We start from the raw sequence: 27,253 nt of genomic DNA on the forward strand, positions 1-27,253 counted from the left end.
GTGCATATCACATTTTGTTTATCAATAAATTCATCAGCTGGTAGGCAACTAGGCTGATTCTTAATTTAACTATTATAAACAGTGCAGTGATAAAAATGGATAAACAGAATCTCCATTGTACATTGACATGGAGTTTTGGAACAAGGATTTTGTGATATAAAGACAAGTTGTCTAGGGAGACATTACATGTAGAAATCTTTTGCTAATGAAGCTTTTATATAAGTTTTAAATATAATATTTCTTTCTGAATATGGCATCCAATTTCTTCCACATTATCAAAAAAAATTTATTCAGATATTATAGGTCATGCTAATGCCACTTTAAACAATTTATTGATTACAAAATAATTATTTTAAGACAGAACGTGATAATTGTTTTCAAAAGGATAATTTTCATTTTCATTCCTATAAAACTTTCTACATTATATGTCATTAAATTGTTGTTTTGCATATTGCAATAATCTTACACACTACAAATTTATTACTGCTACATTATAGGCTTCATTCAAACCTATAATGATAAATTAACCTACTTTCCTGCTCTTATTATTGATGTTATTTTTTTTTTCTAAAACCATTAATACACTTTGCTGGTGATAAAAATTTTAAAGCTGTATAAAAATTACCTCAGAAAAACTCAACTCAGTTGCAATAATTTACTTTTACTTTTCTATAAATATCTAAATCTTGTTCAGTAAATCGTAAATTGTTCTTTAACTAAATTAGAAGATATACAAAAAAGCTTCAGGATAGAATATCCTGCCATTGATGGCAAAAAAAAAAAAAAATGTTATACAACCTTATTTGAGCACCTGTAGCTAAGCAAAATATGTCTAACACCATATACGTGGAACCACAAGACATTAAACAAGTCTTTTGCAAACAAAACAATTTCCAAGAAGGAAACTTCTTCAGAGAAATTAGTTGCTAATGTGTTTTATACAGATTAGAGGACAGATTAATCACACGATGATATACATGAACAAAGTTCTATAACCTCTAGAAATAATCATGGAAGGCAATAAGTATTTATGAACACCAGAAGCATTTCCACTGAATTTTATATTATATTTGAAGGGAAGGAAAACTAGGTATAAAAAATCATTTTTTCTGATGATTTTCAAAGAAAAGCACAAGTTAGTCAGGGTTCAATTAGTGAAGCAGAACCACTGAGTTATGGTTGAAGGATTCATTACCGGAATGAAAGCATACACAACTGTGAGAAAGGGAAGGCTAGAAAGTGGAAGCTGAAGGAGAATTGGGTTCCCCAACCAGCTATGCAAATGACCCAGCATGCCAGAGCAGAAGGAGGGGGAGAACAAAGGAGAAATTGAGTAGGACAGATGCCGGTGTGGACTTTGATCAAAAGTGTCTACAACTGGAGAAAGAGCTCAATACAGAGCAGAGGAAATACAGACAAGCTGTTACCATCTCTGTATCTACACTAAGTAAAAAGAAGGTCAGGAAGTGGCACTGTGGCTCAGGTGGCGGAGGGCTAGCCTTGAGCTGAAGAGCTGAGGGACAGCAGCACCCAGGCCCAGAGTTCAGGCCCCATGACCAACAAAAAAAAAGAAGAAGAACTTCAGAGCACAGTAACTACATTTACTATTCTGTGAAAATTCCTTTTCTGGACAATTCCCTTCCCAAAATTACCCAACAAATACAATTCAGGGAAATGTATTCTAAATTAACCAAGGGGACACACTATAAATCTCATAAAGTCATAAAATCATTTGATAGGTACAACTGTTGCAAGTAGAGAATGAAAAGCTCTGAAAAGACCAAATTAATCCTGATCAAAAGAATCTCTCAATTCCATTTTCTCTGTTTCTTCTATTTAAAATCAATTTCTCTCTCAGACCCTCCACTGAGCAACATGCTATTATATGTAGTTTTATAAAGCAAAGTGGGCAGAGGATATGATGTCAAGTCAAGCAGCACAGGGAAGGAGAGGAAAAGGAGCTGTAAACAGAAAAGCGCTCAATCAGCACCACAAAGTGTAAGCTTTCTAAGGCAGACTGGGGGCCGAGGAGCACAAACTAGGAGGGATAAATAACTAAGAAAGGCTACTGTGATTTATAGTTTATACTTGTTTCACCTTTTAGTAATCTACTTTAATTAAAAATCACTATAGCACTTCAAATAAACCAGTAAAGCATGACAGGATTGGCACTTTACATCACTCAAATTTATTATATCAGAACCTGAAAGTCTGTACATATTGCAGAATATAAGTTTTTTAAAAAGAAAGAAAAGGAAACACAGTTCATTGTTAAATTTAGCTATTACACATGAAAAGCTTTTAAGATTTCTAATAATTTTACTTCAGTGGCCTTAAAACAACCCCCAATCAAGCAAGTAAACTACAAAACAGAACCTGTAGGGAAGTTCCATAAGGGTCTGTAAAATTCAGATAAACCACTGTCTAGAAGCAGCAATTAAAACAATAGCAGCCTCACTAAGTGCCAGGCTCCACTGTTAGTTGATTGACATCATTTTGGAGTCCATGGTCTCTGACTAGGGACCCATTCCACAAACTATCATTTACACCAAACATACAAAATGCTTATAAATCAAATGCTAGAGACAGAGAATCCCAAACCACGGCTTGGTGGTGCTGCCATAAAAACAAATCCAAGATGTTTGTATTTTCATCATGAAGTTTGTATAGTGGTTGATAACATTCTGAAGCTCATTCCTTGTGTTTAAAATCTAAATATTACTTGAATGTTAAACATAGCAGGAGTAGAAACTTCAGATTACATATTGCCCGATGCACCCATGCAGTATTGATAAGCTAGAAAGATTCAGATTTGGCTTTTAAGATCTGTGAAGGTCAAAGACTTATTTGCTATTTCTTCTTCTCTCCAGCCCAGTTTCTTGGTTTCTCTTCTTCTTTCCTTCCTGTTTATTTCTTCCATTCTTCCTTACTTCAACTTCTCTTTCCTTTCCCTGTTATGCAAGTTACCTAATTTGCATATCCCACTTTATAATTTCATTTTTTGACAACTTGGAAGATCAGCACTGACATCAAACTCTATTCTCCATCATTCTCTCCATCCCAACCACTCCCAAATACAAACTTTTCCATTCAGATCCCTGTAGATTGGAGCATTCATTATCATACCATTATGCCTAACCTCATAACCACAAACATGAACCTACTTTCTCAAATTGCTCTCCCAACTACTTTTCAGATTATCTTAGAACATCTAAGCTAAGATGATTTCTTCTGAATCTTATTTTTCAATGCCTGTTTGAGCTTGAACTCATACTGAAAGAGACCAGGCTAAATGCTATAAATGAAAAATTAGAAAATGAATGAGCAGACCAGGTAAAAAGAAAAAGCTCAAAGAAAATGGTATATGTAAAGTTTTGGGTTCAAATAAAAGAAAGGAGAGGTGGGAAAAAGCAAGTTAGTTAGTAGCTTTTAAGAAATTTTCCAGTGTTATTACTGTGGCAGAGAAACCATGTCCTACTTCATACCTTACGAACCAGCCTTACAGGAAGACACCCTGAGATTTCTATTGTTACCAACAATGTACACTACCACAGCTGGAAAGCTGTACATAAACGGACTCCTATTTACATATAGCTTCCCTAGCCTTTCAAAATGTGGCTAATAATTACTCAGCAACTACATTTTCTACCAGGCCCTAAATGTCTGGCCACTCCCACAATCATATTGAAAGCCTGACCTCTTAGGTGATGGCACTGAGAAATAGCATTAAAAGGTTGGTCATGGGAGCAGAGACTTCATGAATGGGATGAGTGCCTCTATGAAAGAGGCCGCAGAGATGACCTCTCCCTGTCCAGCAAACTGATAGAACATCAAGAAGTATCCCCCTATGAATATGATCCAGAAAGTACATCCTTACTAGACACTCAGTTGGTTTTGATCTTGGACTTCCAACATCCAGAACTGTCACCAATAATTATCTGTTGCTTATAAGTATACGATAAATTAAAAATAGGTAGGTTTAATCAGGTAGCCAATAAAGAGACATGGTACTCAGGCAGGAAGAGAAGCTTATTTATCTTGAACTGCCTGCCCCCATCTTGTATGGTGTACAGGCATGGCCAAAAGTGGGGAGCTGAGGTACTGCCTGGGTTTAAATAGAGAAGGGGCAAGGAGAAAGTGTGGGCAAACTGAATGTGGATGTGACCTCAGGGCCTCCCTCAGTCTGATAGAAAGTGTGACCAGGGTGGCCCAGGATATGACCTTGGAGGGGGAAGTGACTGCCACATACCTAGGTAACACAGGCTCTGGGCTGAGACTTAGCCAAGAAGAAGGGAGGTGTCTGTACAGGGCCTGCATTGCCCAGGGTAGACCTTACAATAAGCCATCCAGTTTATGAGATTTTGCCATATCAGCCTAAATAAACTGAGATACTCCTCTGTGTGTGTGTGTATGTGAGTGCACTTGTGTGTGTGTGTGTGTGAGTGTGTGTTATTTTTGTGGTACAGGGGAACTGAAATCAGGGCCTTGCAAAACAAGTACTGTACCACTTGAGTTATGCCTCAGTCTTTTTGGGGGGGTCCAGTTGTGGGGCCTGAACTCTGGGCCTGGGCGCTGTCCTTCAGCTCTTCAGCCCAAGGCTAGCGCTCTACCACTTGAGCCACAGTGCCACTTCCGGATTTTTTCTTTTTGCTTATGTGGTGCTGAGGAATCGAACCCAGGGCCTCAGGCATGCAAGGCAAGTGCTCTACCACTGAGCCACCTTCCCAGCCCATGCCTCAGTCTTTTTGCCTTCCATTTGTTTTTCAGATTCAGTTTCACACTAACTTGGTTCACAGTAGGCCTCAGACTACAATCACTTATTTCTGCTTCTCAAATAGTTACAAATCCATACACCATCACATCCAGCTTGATGGGGATTCTTCTCTAATAAAGTGGTCTTGTTACTTTGTTTTCCTCCATTTCACCAGCATGGTTTGGGCATTGAAAAGTAAATAGTACATCCACAAAAATACCTTAAGTATCTTCCTCCCAACCTCTTGCCGATGTCCTTAAAACCAGCTGCAGCATCTTCCAAATTCCTGACCCTTTGTCCCTGTCTCACAGCATGAGCTATCACAATGCATAAACATGATTTGACTCTGAGAAAAGAACTGCCCCAAAACACTTCCCAAGACACCTGTTCAAAAGGCTAAAATCCAAGAGAACCCTCAGAAAGGAGATGTCCTATCCTTATGCAAAGGCTACAGTCTTCACCAATCAACTACATTAACACCACGTTGGGAATGCTACTAAGTTTAACAAAGCAAATGCCATCTCTCCAGTGAGAGCCCTTCAGGTTCAAAGGAGACACTACTCCATGAGGATGCAGAGAGTTAGGGAAGGGTTAAACTTAATGAAGCCACTTTCCAGTTCTGCTCACTGTCTCTCACTTCTTGAGTGTAGGTGATTGTACTGAAGGGTAGACACAGGACAATGCAGGATAAGATTACCTCACTGTACTGAAAATGGGAGTACTAGGCACAGAATAGACTTTCTGAGGGGTGGTTTATACTCAGCCACTTCTGTTGTACCATAAAATCATAATTACAGTGTGTTAAGAGCTTACCAGAAAGTAAGATCTATGCTGAGTACATCCGCTATATTCACTTCACAAATAGCCCAATTGAAGTTAAGTGAATCTCCCCAAGTCACACAGCTAGAATCTCCCCAAGTCACACAGCTAACAAACAAGACTCAAAATGTTTAAGCTACAAAGAACACTCAGAAAATGTACTTTATCTCATCATTACTGGGAACCCTCTAACCAACATTTCATCATTAAAATTTCCCTTCACATAGAAAAATTAAACAACTAGTATAATATACCATATCATCACCACCTAAATTCTACCACTGCAACCATTATCCAGTATTTCTTTTATGACACAGCCCAATTTATTTATTATTTATTTCAAAATAAACTGCATATATCAGGATAGTTGCTTTTAAACTCTTCAGCATATCACCAACCAGAGTTTAGTATTTTTCATTTGTAAATTTAAATGCAATCTAAAGAACATCATTCAGTCTGTTTTGCCTACATGATCCAAACTATATCAAGAAATGTGTATCACAAGAGTATCCTAAGGACCAAAACCTAAAGAAAATGCAACTGACAAGAGGGATGTTGAATACCTTCCAGAATTGTTGCTGAAACTAAACATACAATATCAAATCCCTGTATCTTAGCATGAAGCCCAATGTCAATGCCTAGCCTCTATGCGCTCAACTTGCACACGAACCTTTCATTTTTCACAAGCCTTTAGATTCAACTTACAAATCTTAGCATTTTGCTTATGAGTAAAATTCAACTCATTTTCAAGGTGGTCTTTGATTAAGGTTTCAACAACTCAAGTTGGACAGACTGAACTCACTGAACGTTAGTATCATTGACAAATTTAATTTTTTAATATTTTAAACTGCAAATTCATAAATTTAGTACATTTTTCTTTTAAGTACTTCAACTATCTGACTTGACAAGTAAAGCCTTCTCAAGTACTAAATTGCACTGGTAATTCCCCAATAAATTAAAGTAAAAGATTTGGTGAACTTTAAAAGCATTGTGATACTATTTATAATCTTTGTAAAAAAAACTTTATCCTCCAACATAAAAATTGCAAAAGTCACATCAACTACTCAAGAAAATATAGAAAACAGAATCTATGTCTACTCTGATAGAACTTCAGTAAAGAGTATGAATGTATCAATTATAAGACGTATGTAGATAATTAATCAATGATGAGAATATCACTTGAGTTTCAGAAAGCTTATCATTTATCATCTATTTGCAAAATTCTCAACTTTCCTAGAGTTAAAAGCACTAGAACCACTAAAGAAACATCTCTTCTCATTCTGTGGCTCAAACCTAGGGCCTCACACATGCTGCAAAACCAGGGCCTCACATGTGCTACGCAAGTGCTCTACAACAAAGATCTACCTCCTTCCCTAAAGAAACTCTTTCCAACATATGTCACGGTCAAGGTCAAGACTCCAAGAAGCTGGGGTCACCCTCTCAGCCAGTGACCTTTTGCATTAACCCCGACAGAAAAATTATGACTATTTTGAACAATTGCTAAGACAAATAGGGACCTCCCACACACACAGCATGACCTCAAAGTTGGTATCTCCCAATTTACTCTGGCTTAGGGCCATCTATTTCTGCTGCATTCTACCAGATTTTGCCAGATAGAATTCAACTACCATCTTCAAAACTGCAACTATTACCTGCACTCACTCCATGCATGCTACTTTGGTTTTTGAAGCTTCTCTAGGAATTTAAGACGTTAATGCCAGTTCATATGACTCTTTACATTCTAAGTTTTTACATTTCTATAATTTTCTTTGACTCAAGGAGAAAAGATTTAGTACCTTGCCTGTAACTTTGGCAAAATTGGTGCTAGCCTCCTTAATGAAAGTTCAGCTCTTATGGAATCAAAAAATTTAAATAATTTGAAGTTCTGATAAACAGAGAAGTTTATTTTTTTCTCACACAGTGCCAGGACAGGTGGCACAAATCCATCATCATCACAGCCCTTCAGCATACAGCTTGTGCTTCATGATCAAACTGGCTGTCATTGGGAAATTAGGTGAAAAGGCAAGTGAAAGTAGCTTGTATGAACTTGGAACCCTTCAAAATAGGGTATTAAATTTCAAAAGAAAACCAGAGCTGTATCACTTAAGGAGGGAGGTTTTGATACTGAGTGATAGCTGGTAGTCTCTGCTGGTCCTGGCTACACATTAACCTACTGGATCAGCATGTCTTTCTCAGCTGTGTTCACCTTCATAGTCACAACCTTCCTCCCACTAGCTCTATCTTAGTTGTTGCTAATAACACCATTATTTCTTTTATCCTAGCCTGTACTGTATACAGACCAGGCAGTTACTAAACACAACATGTTTTCAACAATACACAACCTATAAGAGTTTCTGACACGTATTCTGCCCTGAAGCAGCACCAATTGAACAGGAACAGAAGAGTGTTAGTGGCATGCTCCAGGAAACTAGAGAAACAAATGTTGGGCCACATGGGGAGCATGAGACAGCATAGGCTGTAATAGAGAAAACAGAAATGAGAGCAGGTTTCAGATATACACCCATCACCACTGGCACAAACGTTGCCTGTTCTGGTATTATCCCAAAAGTTTGTCCAATGAATCTCCCAACTAAAACTGTGCATGTGGTTCTCACAGGAGATGTCTTCCAGACATCTCACTGGAAGAACAGGGCTAGAAAGCTCTCACTTCTATTGCCATTTATACAATTCTGTCCTCCTTAGACTCTTTAAGAACAATTAACATTGCAAGTTTTATAGTCATTTATAACACAGTTTTTATGCCATTTTATGATGAATGGATACAATATAATGCTCTCAATGAATATATACAAATTAATTCGTTTGTCCTTTTCCACAGTCAAATTTACATTGGACAATGAGTAAATCCCACCCCATTCTGGCCACCAAGATGAATAAAACAGCCAGTGCCCACAAGTCCAAAGAGACAGATTGATAAAGTAACAAATTTCCTAAAAGGCATCAAGTTGTTTGTTCATTTCTTTCAAATAAAGTTCTATGTCTCATGTTTTTGTTTAAACTTATTTTATTCTATTTTAAAGTAAGGAACCAAGCCAGGGAAAGAGAACACACATTGTGGGCTTCATTTAAACATAAACAGGCAGGTGTGACATATAACTCAAATCATTGATTTCCAGGGTTCACAGCCAAGCAGTATCAGAATCACCTGTGGTATGTCTTGGTAACTAAGAGATCCAGAACTAATGAATCAAAATTTCAGGCATTGGATTCAGAGTTCAGTCTTTTAAAAGTTCCACATTACATTCCGAGGCACAACTATGTTTAGGAACACCTGACTTAGTTAAATGTCACTAATTCTATCAAGAATGACCTTTGGTGACTACATTACTGGTTTACAAAAGACAAGCCAGTCCTTTTGCTGTGAAATTTTTAAGAATGCTGATTAATTCATTTCAATATGATTAAACTGCTCCCTCCAAACACCCTGGGTTTGTGGACAGTGGGGAAGCAAAGTGTTTGCTATGGCATCCATTTTTAATGCTCTTCCTTTCTAATGCCTGTCCCTTTGACCTCTGTTTATCCAAGCTTGTTGCCTCTGAGTTTATAGTTACTTGTTATTATGTGCAATTACATCATGCTGGGTGTGAGGACACCCCACAAGCTGTTAGCTATATTAACTTAATAATAGATTTCTGGGTGTGATTTCCAATTAATTTCATTTTCCATATGCACATGCAGCTCCATGGGATGCCAAAATTATAGAGTAGCCATATGGTACCTCATAAGTAACAATTAAAACTAATTTTCTATTCTTTGATACTAAAATAAAAATCATACAGTTTAAATGCCACAGAGAAAATTAAAACTTCAACAGCATCTGCAGCTCTCTCGAAAGACAGTGTCCCACTTTCCACAACACTCTCCTACTCCTGTTTGACTGGGGCTGGACAAAGACTATATCCTACCAAGTTTAGGCCATATTGGACTCTTCACTGCTCTTAACCTGGGAAGGTCTCAGAGAAGGTATGAGGGTGTGAGGCCTCCTCATTTGTCCAGTAGAAAAGTTGTTTTTTGGTTTGGTTTTTTGCTTGGAATCTAGGGACTTCTGGTAACAGAACTTTCCTAAGTCTCATTTTCAAGAGTAATGTCTAGAATTGGTGCAATCTGTCCATATGGAGGAAAATACCTAGGCCCATTACAAACAAGGGTGTTTTTTAAGCCATAGCTGTAATGGTTCTGAGCTGGGGCAAGAGCTACTCCCTCTGGAACTCCAAGCCAGTGTGTACCTGATACCTATCAGAAGGAATAATTTTGTCAATTCCCAAGGGTCCATTTTTGTCTGATTTATAAGACCCTGTTCAAGATAAGCACTATAACAGAAAAAAAATCCTTGACTTTATTAGTCTTCCACAATTATTAACTCTAAACTCATTAATAAGTTTTGTATAGAAGTAAATAATATTACCATGTGAATTAACTCTAAAGAATGCCATAACCATGCTGCTGATACATGACTCAACCTCGAAATCATCTTTTATGATACAGCAACTCTGTAGTCAATACATATAGGCAGAGGGTCAGGCAGAAAAGGCAGATGGAACTATGAGAAGGCAGAACAAGAGGGCAGAAGTGTCTTCCAGATTCTGGTGGGAGTGGGTGGGAAAGCCACATATATATGGCCTTTTTTCCCTCCTTTAGTTTTAAAGAACACATATTAACCATGCATGGGGGTGCATACCTACATCTCAGCACTTAGAAGGGGAGTCAGGATCCCAAGCTCCAGAGCGACACGATAAGAAACTATCAAGACACCAAAAGCTGAGATCTGAAGATCACAATTCTAAGCCAGTCTAACCAGAAATGTCCCTGTGATTCTTATTTCCAATTTATCACCAAAAAGGATGGAAGTATAGGTGTGGCTCAAGTGGTAGAGTGCCAGTGCTGAGCACTAAAAGCAAAGCGAGAATGAGGCCTGGAGTTCAAGCCCCATTCATTACCAACACCAACACACACACACACACACACACACACACACACACACACACACACACACATTCACACACATATTAGGAGAAGTACACAGACCCCTGCAATATCTATACACCAAACCATAGTGACCATGGCAGTGTATTTGTTATCATTCATAAACCCACAATCACACATTACCTTCAAAAGCTCACAGTTCCCAGGGTTCACTCTCAGTACTGTTCATTTCATGGATTTTGACAAGTATACAGAAGACATGCATGACATAATATATACTATCTCAACAATAAATAAAAATAAAAATGACTGGCAGGCACCAGTCATCCCAGTACCACAGGAAGGATAAATTGCAATCTAGGTTTCTCAGGGCATAAACATAGATCCCCTTCCCTAAATAACTAAAGCAAAAGAGACTAGGGACATGGTACAGGTGGCAGAGCATCTTCATGGCAAGTGAAAAGCCTAGTTCAAATCTCAGTAATATCAAAATAAAAAACATAATTGTTTTAAAGATGTACACTGTACAAATATCCTCAAAAGAAGAGACAGAATCCATTTTATTGATTGAACTGTGACTCTCCCCACAAAAAAATTCTCCTTAAGTCCTAAACGTCAGTACTTAAGAATGTGACTATACTCATTACCTTGCTTATGTAACTGCAAACCTCCCTGTTCATCACCTTTACAATAAATCCAAAAAAAATAAAAAACGAATGTGACTATTTTTCTATTGTATCGTGGACTATATAGTCAATTAAAATTGGGTCATTAAAGGTAGGTTTTAATGGAACACGATGATACTCATATGAATCTGGACACAAAAGAATACTATGTAAAGCTAAAGACAGAGATCGAACGATGAAATCTCTGGAAGTCCACCACTGTCAGGAGAGGACATTAACAGTTCTCTCACAGTCCTCAGAAGGTTCAGGTCTTGGCCAAGGTCTAGAACACAAGGCACTATATGTCTACTGTTCAAGCCACTTGCTTTGTAGTACTTTGTTACAGAGCCCTAAGAAAAGAATTGTTGTCCTTGTCAATAGGGTAGAGACGTGAAGTCTGGGCAGAGGGCCTAACTCTGCCTCCTAATAACTAAGCCACCCTGGACAAAAGATCTCTCTCAGTTGGATTTCTTCTCCTAGTATGCTATAACATACTAGTCAGATTGGGGTTAGGGTTAAATTAGATAAAGTCCATGAAGCATGGTGCTCAAGTGTCAGTCTGCAGGTTAAGTGTATGATACCTGAAGAGTGCTCCTACCACACTCCAGCCCCAAGAGTGATCTTGGCCTTTGCAGGTGTGCAATGATCTTGGGCCATTTCCCCATCTCCCCCTAAGAGTATCCACATCCACATCTACATCTCTACAATGAAAAACGCTTCTCTTTCAAATTACCAAACAGCTACACATGGGGGTCTATGCCTGCCTCTCGATGTTCCTCGTGGCAGTGATCAACAGACAAACAAGCTCCCCCTCTGATATTTTCTTCCTCCTTCACCCACACTCTCAACCTAAAAAAACAGCAGCACAAGGGCTAGCTCAGCACGTTAATGTGTACTTCACTCTTGTGGAAGGTTGGGCTTTTGACCCTAACAGATGCTTAGAGATAATACAAAACAGTCTAAGTCATTTGAGTACTTTATTAGGTAACCAGTGGCTACTTGCAGCTTGTTTTAGCGACTCCTGCAAACTTCACTGAGGAAAAGTACTATGAAAAGAATTATCCTGTTACTCTTTTGATGGTAAGACATTCTCTTTCGGATATAAAGTGTGCCCAAAAGGGCTCATGTGTAGAAAGCCTGGTACTCAGCTAATGGTCCTACTGAGAGGTGACTAGAGCAGGAAGCCGAATTTCAAAGGATTAACCCACTGAGGATTTCATAGCTGAATAGACTGCTAGGAGGTAGGGCCTAATTGGGACCTACTACCTAGTAACAGGAAGCTCCACAACACATATTTAAGGCCACCATCTGATATTCTCAGCTTCCTTAAAATTTCACTGAAAATTCTTCCTGTGAACATTATGTTCTGTTGTGGCAGTGTTCCTTCATGCTGGGCCTCTGAATGCACCTTAAGTGTCCAAGCTCCTCAGTTTAGATTCTATTTGGCAAAACATTCTCCCAATTTTATGAGGTGGAGAAGCCAACATCATAGTTAATGGTCAGAACATAGCAAGCTGCATAAATTTCAACATCGATTTTCTTATAAGGAGGCAACATCTGTCACCTCATAAGGCTACAGAAGAATGAAGATGACTTGATTTTTATAAACTGTATGAATACAACTCAATAGATATTGTTCCTTCTATTATTGCTAACAGTTTCCTTTTTTTTTTTTGTCGGTCGTGGGGCTTGAACTCTGGGCCTGGGCGTTGTCCCTCAGCTCTTCAGCTCAAGGCGAGCGCTCTACCACTTGAGCCACAGCACCACTTCCGGTTTTCTGGTGGTTTATTGGAGACAGGAGTCTCACGGTCTCTCCTGCCTGGGCTGACTTTGAACCGCGATCCTCAGATCTCAGCCTCCTGAGTAGCTAGGATTACAGGCGTGAGCCACCAGCGCCCGGCTAACAGTTTCCTTATTAAGGCTGAAAAGTCATGCAAAAATGAAGGAGTCCCATATGCTACAAACACATGAAAATTTCATGTCATACCACAGATCCTAAAATGTATCATATGCAATTTATAATTCATCTTGTTAATAAAGTAACAGCATATATAAATTGGAATACATCTTTTTGCCAGTACTCGGGCTTCAGTTCAGTGCCTTTTGATCACTCAGCTTTCTTGCTCACAGCTGGTGCTCTACCACCTGAACCATGCCTCCATTCCATCTTTTTGTTGGTTAATTGGAGATGGAGTCTGGTGAAGCATTCTGCTCAGGACAACTTCAAACCATGATCCTCCAGATTTCAGCCTCCTAAGCAGCTAGGATTGCAGGTGTCCAGCTATAATTTATGTATCTTAGTTGATTTATATTTACTATAGAGCGCAAAAATTTAATAAATTTTGTTAAAAAGTATTTTCTAAAACTTTTGTGCTATTACTAGAAATACTTAGTTCTCCTGGCTCAAATAAGCTCACTGAGAGAACAGTTTCAGAAATTCTGATGGCTGTGAACCAGGTAAAATTGTGGTGTCCTAAGGAGAACCAAGCACTGGTTCTGACTTTGAGTAAGGTCCCATGCTTGTAAAATGCTCTACTCTTTCCCTGAGTTCCAAGTCCCAAATGACCTGAGAAAAGTACTTTAGGCCTTTAATAAGAACAGTGGAGAAATGGGCCCAGTAATATATTTATATAAACTGTGGACTGTGTGAAGAAATGAAGCTCATTAGGTATTGACATCAGTGAAAGACAGAAAGGAACAGAAGAGAATGCTAAGCATATCATTTCTCAGGGAAAGTTCGTAACAGGCCTGCATGTGAACTAAGAGCAGAAGTTAGCCAAGAAGAAAAAGTACTGGTTATCCCTTAAGTTCTCCATTGCCAATTTAGCATCTGCGAAGGAACAAAAAAATATAAAAGTACAGAAAGTCTTCAAGATTATTAAAATTCTTCCTTCAGAAAAATCAAATGTACCTGGAACAGCAACTGACCTATCTAACACACTCTGCTTTTGTAAGTAGAACATGCCATCAGCATCAGAAGAAAGTCTCTCTTCTAGAAAGCTTTTCCCTTTTAATATCATCTCCAAAGGGTTGGGCTCCACGTTACACATTTGGTAGATCTGGCTTGCAGGACTTGCTAGCTACTTCAGGCCTATCTTTACTTCTACCTTACCTTACTTCATAATGGGAAATGGTTTATATTTTCAACATTACAGTCTATCCAAACTAGAAAGGAAATGGGTGAAGTAAGTGAAGTAAATACTCCAATTATAATCTCCACGTTCACCATGCAGGACAAGAATTATTTTAACAAAATCCTATCCTGTGGGTGCTTCATTTTAGTCACTTGGGTTTTACAATTTACATAGAGCAACTAAGCATTTGGAATCCTAGTACTTTGGTAGAAAGAACAGCAAATTTGCTTTAAAAACCAAAAATCAACATAGGCACATTCTGTTTTTTATAACCTTAGAGCAACACCTCTCCATTTCAGTGAAAAAGAAAAATACCTTCTACTCTAATACTTCTATCCTTCTGTTGATCTTTGTAAGAAAGCATGTGTTAGGTTTTGAACTATGGCATTTGAAAATCAAAGTGATGAATCACTCTCTGGTCCCTCATGGTATCAGTCAATCCTTACCTTACATAGGACTCTGGCCTGAATACTTATTACACTTGTTCTATGTGCCAATCACTTTATTAAATGCTGGGAATATAGAAGGAAATAAAGACAACTCTTGCTTTTACTGGGCTTAAGTTTAAAGGGGAAGAATCATCCCACAAATAATTTCATAAACTTTTTTCTATCTTCTTATTTCCTGTACATAGTTCCTGATTTATGAAGTTAATAGTGATAAAAAAAAAACTACTGAATAAAGTGTATTTTCTTTTTAACATAAGTACTATAGTATTGTAGGATACCTAATTTATTATTTCAGTTTTACCCTATGTAAACCAGAATTAGCTATTAGAAGACAAACACACCAAAAAAAAAAAAAAAAAGTAACAAATTTCACTGGTCACTGACTCATGTCCAAACCACTTAACACTGGAATATAAACAAACATTTACTCACCAGAATGAGAAATACCTCTGCCTGTGAGGTCTTCTTGAGTCCACTGATACAGTTTGCAGACCCTCTTATTCCTACAGTAATTAATCAAAATTGCCACTCCTGTTTTATCACATTGTACTAACTTGTTCCCCATAACCTGTGAGCTTTTATGCAAAGACCCAAGACTCATTCATAGTAGGCTTCCAGAGCCTTCCACAGAGCCCAGTACACTGCAACCATCAGCATGCTGCTATACTAATGCACCTGTGGTAACAATAAACTCAGCATTACACAACAGGTGTCACTCAAAGTACTTCAGTTCCATGAGGTATATACAAAAATTTAAAATGTTTTAAAATTCCCATTCAGAGGCTGGGAAGGTGGCTCAGTGGTACAGTGCTTGCATTGCATGCATGAGGCCCTGGGTTCGATTCCTCAGTGCCACATAAGCAGAAAAAGCCAGAAGTGGCGCTGTGGCTCAAGTGGTAGAGCACTAGCCTTGAGCTGAAGAGCTGAGGGACAGTGCCCAGGCCCAGAGTTCAGGCCCCATGAGCGGCAAAAAAAAAAAAAAAAATCCCATTCACCTCAGCTGCCCACATCTGGAAATCACTCCTTCCTTTTGGTGCTTTGATATGCTGAGGCACACTGTATTCAGAGACTGCAGGAATAATGCAGGATCAATCAGATAAAAAGGGAACAGAACAGTTCAAGGTATCACACACCTGTCCATTTAAGAAAAAAATTTACATTTGAAGGTAAGCACTTGCACTAAGGCACTCAAGCATCAGGCGGCTGATGAGGCATTTGAAAAAAATCTTTTAGTTCTGCTGCAGTTGTCTTTCAGCTTGTATAACTAGTTATTATATCTTTACTAGTTAGGTGGTGAAATCAATCTAAAACCTTTACCAAAAGAAAAGGGTTAAAGTTCTAATTCATCAAATGATAAAACTCAACATAATCATTCTATTACATTTGGGGGCATATTTAAGAACATGGGGAAATTCTTATATAATATGCTATTATAAAAAAATGAGAACATAGTATAATCTCTACCTTGTGAAATAATTCTACAAAAGAAGTTACATATGAATTGGGGGGGGGGGCGCACTACTGGGCTATTCCTTAGCTTTTTTGCTTAAGGTTGATGCTCTACCACTTGAGTAACAACTTCACTTCTGGCTTTTTGGTGGTTGACTGGAGATATGAATCTCTCAGACTTTCCTGCTCAGACTGGCTTTGTTTTGTCATCCTCAGACCTCACCTTCTGAGTAGCTAGGATTACAGGCTTGGGCCACTGATGCCTAGCACATATACATAAATTTTGCACCTAGGAAAAAATAACTTTAAAAAGATGAAATATTATCTTTTAAGGACGAATAGATGAGTTTTACTTTTTTTTTCTTCATAGTTCCCTCTGATTCCAACATATACTACCATGGCCATGTACTTCCTCATCTACCTCTATAATTATAGATTTTTTTCTTCCCCCATAAGTGTTTATGTATCTTAAGTATAATATATTTAATTAACCTCTTTTGAAAGGGACAGCAAATATCAATAGAATCTAACAAACTACCTCTAAATATCAGGTAACAGTGCATATAATATGACAGAACTATTCACAAGTTTAAAGTCTAAGAAAAAAATAGTAATTTGGAAACATTTATATGCAACTCACTCTGTATTCCACTTCCACAGGAAAAAAAAAACTTTAGTCTCTTTTTACTTTGGTAAGAGTTATTAAAAACCACAAGAGCAATGGGTGCAAGTCAAATGACACAGCTTGCCCTGTTTAGACCACCAACTTTCCCCTTTGTCCTTTTTTGCACTTGAAGAGCCTAAAATTGATTTTACCTTGAATCAAAGTAGGAGACATTGTTTTTACTTAATGATCCTTCATTCTCCAGCATAAACAATTTTCTTTAGTTATATACAAAGAAAAACTGCCTTTTTGTTCTTCTAAAATGATTCCAAGAAACATCACTCTGGAAAGTTAATTCTATTGTACTTTGAAAAAGAAAGCTAGAAAAGATGATGATAAGCCTATTAGCATCCTCAGCAACTCCTCAGGAAGAGCTGCACAAATTCCACCAAAATATAAAACAAGGACATCTTGAAATGACTTTTGTTGTGAGGGATAGACATACCACAGCAAAAAAGTCTTAGAACTTGATAAGATTTAAGAAAAAGTTTGTTGGGCTGGGAAGATGGCTCAGTGGTAGAGCACTTGCCTTGCATGCATGAGGCCCTGGGTTCGATTCCTCAGCACCACATAAGCAAAAAGAAAAAAGCCGGAAGTGGCGCTGTGGCTCAAGTGGCAGAGCGCTAGCCTTGAGCTGAAGAGCTGAGGGACAGCGTCCAGGCCCAGAGTTCAGGCCCCACGACTGGACCCAAAAAAAAAAAAAAAAAAAGTTTGTTGTTGGGCTTACATGTCCTAAAGAAAGGGGGTATACGTGCTACACAAAAGGCAACAGAACAGGAGAATCTGGATGAACCGTGAATGAAGCTGGGTGAAAGGCCTGAATTTCAGCAAAAGGAAAGCAGAAGACCACAATTCTGAAGAAATAGCTTCTGATAGATTTTAAAGGAGCAAAGAAAGAAAAAGACAAAAAATAAAAGACTAAAAGGTGATTTTACTCTTTTATCCTATGTAAGCCTGAGATTCAACACAGAGCAAAAATGTAAGATAACAAATGCTTTCCATTCTGGTCTTAAATGACTTAAAAGAAAAGCTACCAGTTTTGTTTATTTATGTTTTTATAATTACTAGGGTTTGAACTCAGGGCTTTGTGCTTGGCTAGACAAGTACTCTACCAGATAAGTGCAAATATATTTTGAATATAAATTCTGAATCATTAAAGATACCATATGTCATTATTAGACTGACACCTTAAAAAAGACTGCAGGTAAGAAACAGATTTTATGCTGTACAGGAAATAATTCCTACATCAGAACTAAGATCATCATTGTTAAACATAGTTAGAAAAGATGATCAGATCGTTGAACTTTTAAATTAAGATCCCCAAGCCTTTTCTATCTCAAGCTTACTAAAATAAAATACATTAATTCTCTCATTCTGTGATTCATTAATTCACTAATTTGTTAAAAGAGATGAGGCCAAGAAAAATCACAGAATATCCCAGCCTGAGGATATCACAAAGCAAAATTGCTAATCTCTTAGAACATAATCTTTATAGCACTCACAGGATTTATTATTAGTTCATTACAACTATTTTTGTAGATGCTTGTCTACCCAATATAGACTAAAATCTTTAAACATATGGGAATCTATGAGCAGAATTCCATATTTCTCTTTCTCAGAAACAAATCTTATTTTCTCTCATTAACAGTCGTGAGAAAAAAATCTGGACATCCAGATCCTCAGGAGAGTAAATGCTACCCCACTGGTAACAGAAAGCTGGACTTAAGCCTCAATGGGCCCAAAGGGCAAAGCATCATGGAAATGTGAAGAATAATTATTGAACTTTAAAATCAAATGAAATTTAAGCTGCTAAGTTTGTGACTTACTTGAGACCTCCGACTTCTTTCTTCTCCTTTCTGACTTCTCTCTTTGGAATGGTAATGTCTATCCTATGCCTGCCTGCCTATTTGGGAAGCAGGTAACTTGACTAGTTCCACAGGTTTCAAAATTAAGAGGAATTTATAGGACAGGAAGAACCAAACATAGAATTAAATTGGCCCATGGCTGACTTACATGAAATTTGATCATTTGTGCCCTTCTCTAAATTCTTATACTGAATTCTCAACTCCAAGTGCCTCAGATGAGGTCTTTTGGCCAGGTGTATGTGTCTGTAATTCAGAGCAAAAGGACGGTGAGTCTGAGGCCAATTTAGGCTACAGAGTGAGACTTTGTCTCAAAACAAAAAGCAAGATATGCTTGCTATACAAATATTTAGAACTAAGGTCCATGTGTGATTTGTATAAGTATAATCAAAAGCTAGAAAAATAAAATTGAATGAAAAATAAAATTGAATCCCAGTTAGAATGGCCATTATCAAGAGAACTAACAATAACAGATGTTGGTGGGGATGTGGCCAAAAGGAATCACTACCACATTGTTGGTGGGAATGTAAACTTGTTCAACCACTCTAGAAAGCAGTATGGAGGTTCCTCAAAATACTAAACATACAGCTTCCCTATGACCCTGGACATTTACCCACTAGACTACAAACAAGGCCACACTAAAGCTACCAGCACAACCATGTTCATTCAGTATTATTTACCACAGCCAAGACAGGGAATCAAGACAGATGGCTCTCAGTGGACAAATGGATCAAGAAAATGTGGTTTATATACACAATGGAATTCTATGCTTCCATCAGAAAGAATATTGCCTCATTTGTAAGAAAATGAAAAGATTTAGAAAACATTTCATTGTTTAGTTAAGTAAGCCAGTCCCAAAGAAACATAGGTTGCATGGTTTCCCTCATTTGTTATAACAGAATATGCCTACAATTAAATACATCAGATGGTAAAAGACAAAAAAAATACACTTGGACATGATAAATTACATTGGACTCTAGACATTCACACAGTGAGACCAAAGAAGGATATTCTTAGGAGAGGAATACAAAGGCTCAGTCACTCTGTGCATGTGATCATATAACATGAAATTTATTGGAAATAACTCTAAGAAATGGAAAAAAGAGGTTCTTATGTTATTTTGTTTTTTCTCCTTTATTACTGTTTTATTTTCTGTATTATTTGTCTTACATGTAAATTTATCTGTTGGGGGGAAGGCAAGGGAGGAACACAGAAATGTCAGGACAAAGGGGAAACAAATGCAGCTGTGATACTCACTAGACACTATGTTGAAAATGAACTTAGAAAGGGAAAAACTGAAAGAAGCAAGAAAAGGAGTTGATACTGTTCAAAAAGTATTATCCTCATTACCTGACTGATGTAACTGTAGTCCCTCTGTTCATCACCTTCACATATAACACCTTTATAATAACAATTTTAAAAAAAGACATTACAACTTAGTGAGAGGGGAGTTAGTGGGGAGAGGGAAAATAAGAGAAAACAAGGGAAGGGAGAACACTGTTCGACAAGAAATGTACTTATTACCTTAATTATGTAACTGTAATCTCTCTGTACATCATCTTTACAATTAAATTAAATTTCTTAAAAAGACATAGAAATTTTGATTTAAACATCACTTTTTCAGTTACTAAATACTAAATAAAAGACTCTTTCTTGTCAAAGAGCAGAGATTCCTAATATGGTGGCTTTTTGTTTTTTTTCTTTTTTTGGTCAGTTGTAGGGCCTGAACTCTGGTCCTGGGCACCATCCCTCAGCTCTTCAGCTCAAGGCTAGTGCTCTACCACTGAGCCACAGTGCTACTTCCAGCTTTTTCTGCTTATATGGTACTGAGGAATCGAACCTAGGGCCTCATGCATGCAAGGCAAGCATTCTACCACTGAGCCATCTTCCCAGCCCAACCTGGCGAAATTTTAACCTGTGTTGACCTAACAGAGATTTTAAATGCTCAGGATAAAAATCTGTTTTAAAAAGCCATATCACAAGCCTCTGTCTCTGATTTATCTTCTCCAGGACAGGATGGAAAAAGGGAAAGCAAGGAGCTATTCAAGGTCTCATAAGGTGATACAGTAGGATGGTCCAGTCTAGGTATCACAGTGTAGCCAGCCCTGATGCTAGATACCGTAACCATGATTTCCCATTCAATTTTATCTTAACAATGGAATCAAATCTCCATCTGCCCAAAGAGATGAAGGCTAACATAAAAAAGGATTTCATCCTTAGGACAACAAGAGGAAGGAAAATGTCAAAGTTAAATTTGTATTTTAAGAAATATCATGGAGCAATCCAAGTGAAGTTAGATGGAGTGAGGGGATCAGATGGGGTGAGGGAAGAAGACTGAAGAGGGTTTTTATTTTCTTTTGTGACTTTATTTCTAATGCCTATCATTTCAAAATCATGTCTACTTTTGGCTAAGATGACTGATTATAAGCTGCAGAATGAATAAAAAGAATAAATTCAATAACAGTGCATAATGATCTAAATATTGTGAATCATTTAAGAGGTTATCTCTCTAAGATGTAAAAAAGTAGTGACACTTAAAGAATAAGCATATGTGGAGAAAATGATGCAGTTAACAAAAAAAGGATAAAATAACGACTAAATTTTATATTTTCAATATATCTTCCTATTAGCTTACCTAAAAGAGAAAAGCACATTAAAAAAAAATATGTAGGGCAGCTCTTTATTTAAGGGTAGAATTTCAGGAAAGCCAAGATGAGAAGAAGCAAGACAATGAGGCTCTGGAGGAAGTAAAGGATGCAATGTGGCAAGTTGCCAAGGTAACAGCAATGCCCTAGAGAGCAGACCTGGCTGCTTGGTGATGGGATGGGACTTCTCCAGAGAGGCCATTATGAAGCTCCATTGTGTCTGGGGGCAAACATTAGGGAGGAAGAAAGGAGAAGATGGAGAGGGCAGTCAGGGCAAAGAATTTATCTGCAGGCCTTTTCTGTTTCCTTTCTCTCTCTGGTCTAAGTCTGCCAAAAAATAGTGGGAATGGCCTAAGACTCGAAGTCTGGTGCAGCTAGGCTTGGCCCTCAGGGGAGATAAAGGGAGCCTGCATAGACGAAGGGAGCCTGCATAGACCAGCAAGGTAGGGAACGTCTCAGGAAGCTCAAGCACACCCTGCTACAGCTCTCTGGATCACCCAGGCCTGGCCTGGCCACAAATGAACTTCATACAAAGTATTTTCAAGAAGTACAGACTCAAATTACCCCGTGAAATCCCAAACTTTCCTCAAAAAGGAATTGCAATCTTTAGTTATGAGTAACAGCAGAATTCATAATAAAAGAAGGCAGAAAATAAAACTGTTTTACTTTCTAATGAAAATATTCCTTGCTCCTTAATAGATTCATTTACAATTGAGTTTTCAGTTAAGTTACAGGGGCTAAGTTCACAATTTATAAATCACAGCAAAATGAGGCAATTACGAGTTTAAGAGTAGAAGAATTTAGAATGTCAGGTGGCATTAATTTAAGTGAATAACTTCTTTTACATCAAATTTAATTAATGCCAAGAACTGGTGGAACTTTGTTTTGCTGTGATGGAACTTGAAATTGGATAAGACTTGCACAGTAATCACGGTCTAACAATTTGCCCTTCAGAACTACAAGTACTATTTTTTATCATTTAAAAAAATCATATCATTCATTTTACATGCAAAATAAAATTGGGACCAGGAACCCTGGCTCATGCCTATAATCCTAGCTACTCTGAAAGCTGAGATTTGAGGATCACAGTTCAAAGCCAGCCCAGGCAGAAAAGTCCTCATGAGACTCCAATAACCAATCCCCCCTCCCCCCAAAAAAAACTGGAAGTGGCACTGTGGTTCAAGTGGTAGACTGCTATCCTTGAGCGCAAAGAGGCTCAGGGACAGAACCTAAGCCTTGAGTTCAAGCCCCACAACCAACAAAAAATTAAAAGTACATTACATTAAATTAAATTGGGGTATAACATTTTAATGAGCTTACTATCACTAAATCACAAACCAAGAAACCTCCAAAGGGCACTCTTTGGCCTGGCTTCTCTTCCTTCCTGACAGGAAAGACTGGGATACACAGTGGTATAAACACACTGGACACTAATTTCTTTCAATATATCCCCCTAAAGGCTCTCCTACAAGTTGGGTAAGGTTAGGCAAAAAAAAACTTTGAACAAGGTAAGAGCAAATAGAGAGAAGCTGTCAACCAGATTACAATGTCTTCCTCTAAGATGATGTTGATATATTTAAAAACAAAACTTCAAATCTTCTTTGCAACAGACCACACGGCACTGAGTTGTCAAATAAAACAGTGCTTATGATTCTGTGAAAAACAAGTGAACGACATAGAACAAAATATTTCAATTATGAGTGTCAACCAGTGCAACTCCACAAGACTTAACTGTTAGGGAGGAAAAGGAGCCACCAAAAAGGAAAGAGAAGAAAAAAGAGGAGGGGAAAAAAGGAGCGAGGAAGGAAGAAGGAAGGGGTAGAAAGACAGAAGGCTGGAAGAGAGGAAAAGAGAGAGAGAGAGAGAGAAAAGAACCATTAACCTAGAATATACTCAAGTAAATGTCAATAAATTGGTATTTCGTAACTTTGTCCATCTTTATTTTTTAATTCTGTAACTATATATATATTTTTGGGGGGGTCTGGTCGTGGGGCCTGAACTCTGGGCCTGGGCGCTGTCCCTCAGCTCTTCAGCTCAAGGCTAGCGCTCTACCACCTGAGCCACGGCGCCACTTCTGGCTTTTTTCTTTTTGCTTATGTGGTGCTGAGGAATCGAACCCAGGGCCTCAGGCATGCAAGGCAAGCACTCTACCACTAAGCCACCTTCCCAGCCCAATTCTGTGACTATCAAACCCCATATAATAAAGAACACAAAGAATTCCTGCTACCTTTGTGTTCTGACAGCCTACTCAAGGTAAGTGACACAGAAAAATACATGCCATTACTGTCTACCTTGATATCCACATTGCATTAGTATCACCAGAAGACAGAAGGAAACATAAACTTGGACAGTACACAAGGCTTTCCTCAGAGGATCACTATTTTCCTAGTCTACCTACTGTACTAGTTAAAAGTCTGTCATCCAACTGAACTTTTATTTACAGTTCGTAGATATACAGTCTTGATCAAACGCTTCTTTTTCCCCATTTGTAAAGTAAGTGTTATGGAATCTGTTTTTTCAAATTCACCACACAGGGCTGTGGTAAGGATTAAATGACACAATGAACCTAAGAAATTCAGTAACAGCACCCATGAGGCAGAAGCCAGAGGACTGACAATCCAATATGAAGCTATGGCTACACAGTAATAATATCTCAAAAACAAGGGATGGGAAGGGGAAACAACGAGGAGGCAACAATGCTTGTTAAGAAATGTACTCTTTATATTGCCCATGTAATTGTAACTCCTCTGTACTGTATTCTCACAATAAAATAAAAATAAAAAAATTTTAAAAATAAAACAAAATAAAACCAAACACAAATAAAAGCCAGTACAGCATGTGGCAAGTGGGAAGGATGATCATTATTCTTTGCTCATATCAGTCACAAGCAAGAAAATCTGATTCAGCATCCTTCCCTCAGAGAACTTAGCCTTTACCTAAGACCTCAAGCTTAAATTCTAAATCTGCATATTATCAGGCAATTTGCTTCTAGTCACTGTCTGCATAGGATATGTGGGTGATTCCCCAAAATATATGTCCAACCAGAACCAGGCACTATAACCTCATTTGGAAACGTATCTTAGTACCAAGGATCTCCAGATAAAATCATCCTGAGGATGTCAACAGGCCCTGGCTCCAATGTGTCCTTATAAGAAAAGGGCAAGAGGAAGATTTGAGACAGAGGAACAGGTAACAATGACATGAGGACAGAAGCGGAGACTAGAATAATATACCTACAAATCAAGGAACACCATAGCTGGCCAGTGGCTAGAAGCTAAGAACCTTTCCCTCGGAGCCTATCGAAGGAGCCAGGACTGATTTCAGGCTTTGGGCTCCAGAAAGGTGAGGGAATCAGTTTCAGTTGCTTGAAGTACTCATTTCTTGGTAATGTGGAGCAACCCTAGAAAAGCATGCTAGTATGCCTAGCTCCAAAATGTGCTTATCATACTTCATGAATGCAAAGATACTCATGAAGGCATTTAGTTGTCCAGCACTGGTAAGGCCAAACAATAAAAGTAAGTGTTCCTTCTATTGCCACCACCCTCTGCCTAACCATGTGCTTCAACATAGTGTTCCCAAACCAGTGCTTCAGAGAAGACCAACATTTCCCAGGAGGGGGATACACTTTTATGTTTGGCCAGGGCCTCTTACTAACCAGAAGACCACCAACTCATCCTTTCCTACTCATTAGTCTTTTGTATTCTATAAAACTTCTCCATTAATCGCTGCCTAATTTTGTGTCCAAATTCAATCAATCCTCCATAGTTTTAGCCTCCTGGTTGTATGCATTCCTAGATTTATCCCACAGCTTAACTGGATCTTGTTTTTTTATTGTGAAATGCAATGCACCCTTCTAATTTCCATCACTTTATAGCTTAAAGAGTTTTTATATTAAAAAAGCATGAAACTTTCCTCATATATTATGAAAAAAATATTTTTTACTAATTTTACTTAAGAGTAAGGAGCTTTTGGGGATAATGGGCTTTTGCCAAATGAAACAGATAAAACAAAATCTCTGGTTATCAATACTGAAGCCATGTTTTTTTTAATTTTCAACTATATTATGCACTAAATTTTTAAATAAAATCTAATAAGAATCTACACTCATGAATTACATTTGAATCCTCAAGATGAAATCTTAGGAAGAATGAATTTTTCAAACCAGCATAAGATACACTGACTGATGACAGGGAGATGGGGAAGATTTCATTACATAAAGGGCAAAAAGTCAAGTAGGAAAGCAAGAAGAAACAAGTAGAATAATGGAGGGGACTGATAATGCCTGGTATTTAAAACACACATTAGGAAAATAAGCATACACAGGGAGTAGAGACATTCATAAGCAATACAAATTGAGTCATTTCTTTCATTGGAAAAGCCATTAGATAACCTATTGCTTTGTGTTCTGGGCACAATACTAAGGAATCTACTCAAATCCTCAAGGAGTTGACATTATGGACATCCAGTTACAATGTCAAGAGTACAGTGGGCTGGGGTATAGCTTGACAGTGCATACTTAACATTTATGAGGCCCTAGGTTCAATTTCCCACCCCAAAATAAATACATCTTAAAAATTCTCTAAAACTTTACAACAGGGCATTGCACACATTTCTATTGGTATCTAAAACATAATGAGTATGCTGATGAACACTGCAAATCAATAATAATATACAAATTCAGAAAAGCTGTGGGGAAACAGGAATACATGACTAAGAGCAACTCAGTCACTGACTGTGATCAAAAGTATTGGTACAAGCTTTCCCAGTCAGAATCAGAAGACTTATAAAAAATGTATGCTCAGCAACCAACTAGCCCACTCCTTACAGCACAGTCACCTACATGAACAAGGAGGTATACGTGTAGGTGTAGGTATTGGTATCAGTGTTCGTGCCAGTATAGATATAGATACAGGTGTAAGTACAGGTATAGGTATTGGTGTAGATGTCGGTATAAGTATAGTAAGCATAGGTATAGGTATAGGCATAGGTATTGGTGTAGATATAGGTATTGGTATAGGTATAGGGATGGGTAAGGATATTCAATGCAATCACAATAAGCATTTAAAAAATAAAACTGGTTGCACAAAGTGAAACTAATAACGATTTTGAATATATAACTGATGCAAACTTCTACACCCTGTAAACTAGCCATCTAAAGTGAAATGTATAAGCAAGTACATCAGGATCTCATTTTGTGGCTGCATTTATACATTCACATCTAAGTCTGGAGGCCATAAAGGAAACTAACAACAGTGACTTCCTTTGGGTGAGACAATTCCAGTTGTTCTTTTACATATCTTATATTTTGGAAACCTTTGCAACAGGTTTGTTTTTATATTGTGTGAATTGAAGAAAATAGTACTAAAAAGATACAGTTAAAGGAAAGCACATGTTCAAAATGGCTATATGTATTCTTCCAACCAATGTTGACAAATACCTTCTTAGTGAACTCTGTAAAACACACAGACCAAAATTGTACCAAGAAACCAATTCTGACCTCAGACAACCAGCAGAAACCATCTTTTGATTAACTGTTATCTCTGCTTTCATGGTGAAATTGTTATCCATGGGTCACAAAATTTGGAGCTAGTTTCTCTTCTAAAACCACTCGCCAGTTCTGAATCTAGTTGAGCTGAAGATTATAGTGTGTCAATCAAAATTTCACAACTGAGTTGTCAGGAAGTAAAAATGCCTATTGCACTTGGAAATGTCAAGTATAACTCAATAAATGTCAAATAAAATTGAATTGTTTGCAAGAACTTATAGGAAGCCTGAACAAGACCCTCTGCAACCATGACCTCCTACATTTGGCTGAGTTTGAGTCACTCAAACCAAAGCTTTCCCCACCTTCATGAAAGTTGTACAGTAC

The 27,253-nt window shown here is 37.9% G+C and overlaps 1 protein-coding gene across 1 annotated transcript in view; it reads right to left on the reverse strand.

The window, feature by feature from the left end:
* Suclg2 (succinate-CoA ligase GDP-forming subunit beta) overlaps positions 1-27,253 on the reverse strand; it is a 247,512-nt gene that overhangs the window by 139,548 nt on the left and 80,711 nt on the right. The window lies entirely within an intron of this gene.

The sequence above is a fragment of the Dipodomys spectabilis genome, unplaced genomic scaffold (genome assembly GCF_019054845.1).
Source record: "Dipodomys spectabilis isolate Male_0828 unplaced genomic scaffold, ASM1905484v1 ptg000054l, whole genome shotgun sequence".
Classification (NCBI taxonomy): Eukaryota; Metazoa; Chordata; class Mammalia; order Rodentia; family Heteromyidae; genus Dipodomys; species Dipodomys spectabilis.